Below are 3466 nucleotides of genomic sequence, written 5' to 3' on the forward strand. Positions count from 1 at the left end.
GAGTGACCGGCCATGGCCGCATATACGGGGGTGGCTATCATGCATTGAAGAGCTTGTTCGGGAGTTTCGGGAGGAGTATTGCTTTGATCTCGGTGAGCCATTGTTCTTTCAAGACACAAGAATATCGTTGATTAGTATTCTCAATAATACTAATCGTGATATGGAATAAAGATAGAGAGAAAATTTTTCCTTGACCCGCCCTAAATTCTTTATGTCATAATGTCGGAATGTTCATATGAGTCACCGTAATATAATCCCGAAAATTATATTACCCTAATTCATATGTGCATTCGTCGTTACCTCAATTAGTTCAAGATTGCGTGTCAATCAAATTAAACAACGTGAGATTAAGATGAAATAAGTGTTAGATACGAATGGAAGAGTTCAAATATAAATGTACAAGTAGTCAAGCAAGTCCTACTTCAAGTCTATATGCCGGTTGTAGTCTTGACTCACTAATGCACCCTATGACTCGGGGTTGACACCAATGAACTCTAAATCCCTACAACCATCGCTCTGATACCACATGTGATGACCCGACAAAATCGTCATTGACGGCGCCGTCAACTTAGGTCCCGTAACGTGCTCCTACAAGAACATCATGGGGTGTAAACCTCACATTTTCGATGGAACCGGGGGACCGGTTGAAATGTCCCGTTCTTATTGATTAAAAATGTTCCATATTAATTGATTTCGTTGCGAGGTTTTGACCTCTATATGAGACGTTTTTCAAAGACTGCATTCATTTTAAAACAAACCATAACCTTTATTTCATCAATAAAGGTTTAAAAAGCTATACTTAGATTATCAAATAATGATAATCTAAAATATCATGTTTACACACGACCATTACATAATGGTTTACAATACAAATATGTTACAACAAAATAAGTTTCTTGAATGCAGTTTTTACACAATATCATACAAGCATGGACTCCAAATCTCGTCCTTATTTAAGTATGCGACAGCGGAACCACTTAATAGTCACCTGAGAATAAACATGCTTAAAACGTCAACAAAAATGTTGGTGAGTTATAGGTTTAACCTATATATATCAAATCATAAAAATAGACCACAAGATTTCATATTTCAATACACATCCCATACATAGAGATAAAAATCATTGATATGGTGAACACCTGGTAACCGACATTAACAAGATGCATATATAAGAATATCCCCATCATTCCGGGACACCCTTCGGATATGATATAAATTTCGAAGTACTAAAGCATCCGGTACTTTAGATGGGGTTTGTTAGGCCCAATAGATCTATCTTTAGGATTCGCGTCAATTAGGGTGTCTGTTCCGTAATTCTTAGATTACCAGACTTAATAAAAAGGGGCATATTCGATTTCGATAATTCAACCATAGAATGTAGTTTCACGTACTTGTGTCTATTTTGTAAATCATTTATAAAACCTGCATGTATTCTCATCCCAAAAATATTAGATTTTAAAAGTGGGACTATAACTCACTTTCACAGATTTTTACTTCGTCGGGAAGTAAGACTTGGCCACTGGTTGATTCACGAACCTATAACAATATATACATATATATCAAAGTATGTTCAAAATATATTTACAACACTTTTAATATATTTTGATGTTTTAAGTTTATTAAGTCAGCTGTCCTCGTTAGTAACCTACAACTAGTTGTCCACAGTTAGATGTACAGAAATAAATCGATAAATATTATCTTGAATCAATCCACGACCCAGTGTATACGTATCTTAGTATTAATCACAACTCAAACTATATATATTTTGGAATCAACCTCAACCCTGTATAGCTAACTCCAACATTCACATATAGAGTGTCTATGGTTGTTCCGAAATATATATAGATGTGTCGATATGATAGGTCGAAACATTGTATACGTGTCTATGGTATCTCAAGATTACATAATATACAATACAAGTTGATTAAGTTATGGTTGGAATAGATTTGTTACCAATTTTTACGTAGCTAAAATGAGAAAAATTATCCAATCTTGTTTTACCCATAACTTCTTCATTTTAAATCCGTTTTGAGTGAATCAAATTGCTATGGTTTCATATTGAACTCTATTTTATGAATCTAAACAGAAAAAGTATAGGTTTATAGTCGGAAAAATAAGTTACAAGTTGTTTTTGTAAAGGTAGTCATTTCAGTCGAAAGAACGACGTCTAGATGACCATTTTAGAAAACATACTTCCACTTTGAGTTTAACCATAATTTTTGGATATAGTTTCATGTTCATAATAAAAATCATTTTCTCAGAATAACAACTTTTAAATCAAAGTTTATCATAGTTTTTAATTAACTAACCCAAAACAGCCCGCGGTGTTACTACGACGGCGTAAATCCGGTTTTACGGTGTTTTTCGTGTTTCCAGGTTTTAAATCATTAAGTTAGTATATCATATAGATATAGAACATATGTTTAGTTGATTTTAAAAGTCAAGTTAGAAGGATTAACTTTTGTTTGCGAACAAGTTTAGAATTAACTAAACTATGTTCTAGTGATTACAAGTTTAAACCTTTGAATAAGATAGCTTTATATGTATGAATCGAATGATATTATGAACATCATTACTACCTTAAGTTACTTGGATAAACCTACTGTAAAATAGAAAAATGGATCTAGCTTCAACGGATCCTTGGATGGCTCGAAGTTCTTGAAGCAGAATCATGACACGAAAACAAGTTCAAGTAAGATCATCACTTGAAATAAGATTGTTATAGTTATAGAAATTGAACCAAAGTTTGAATATGATTATTACCTTGTATTAGAATGATAACCTACTGTAAGAAACAAAGATTTCTTGAGGTTGGATGATCACCTTACAAGATTGGAAATGAGCTAGCAAACTTGAAAGTATTCTTGATTTTATGTAACTAGAACTTGTAGAATTTATGAAGAACACTTAGAACTTGAAGATAGAACTTGAGAGAGATCAATTAGATGAAGAAAATTGAAGAATGAAAGTGTTTGTAGGTGTTTTTGGTCGTTGGTGTATGAATTAGATATAAAGGATATGTAATTTTGTTTTCATGTAAATAAGTCATGAATGATTACTCATATTTTTGTAATTTTATGAGATATTTCATGCTAGTTACCAAATGATGGTTCCCACATGTGTTAGGTGACTCACATGGGCTGCTAAGAGCTGATAATTGGAGTGTATATACCAATAGTACATATATCTAAAAGCTGTGTATTGTACGAGTACGAATAAGGGTGCATACGAGTAGAATTGTTGATGAAACTGAACGAGGATGTAATTGTAAGCATTTTTGTTAAGTAGAAGTATTTTGATAAGTGTATTGAAGTCTTTCAAAAGTGTATAAATATGTATTAAAACACTACATGTATATACATTTTAACTGAGTCGTTAAGTCATCGTTAGTCGTTACATGTAAGTGTTGTTTTGAAACCTTTAGGTTAACGATCTTGTTAAATGTTGTTAACCCAATGTTTATAAT

The sequence above is a fragment of the Rutidosis leptorrhynchoides genome, chromosome 5 (genome assembly GCF_046630445.1).
Source record: "Rutidosis leptorrhynchoides isolate AG116_Rl617_1_P2 chromosome 5, CSIRO_AGI_Rlap_v1, whole genome shotgun sequence".
Taxonomy (NCBI): domain Eukaryota; kingdom Viridiplantae; phylum Streptophyta; class Magnoliopsida; order Asterales; family Asteraceae; genus Rutidosis; species Rutidosis leptorrhynchoides.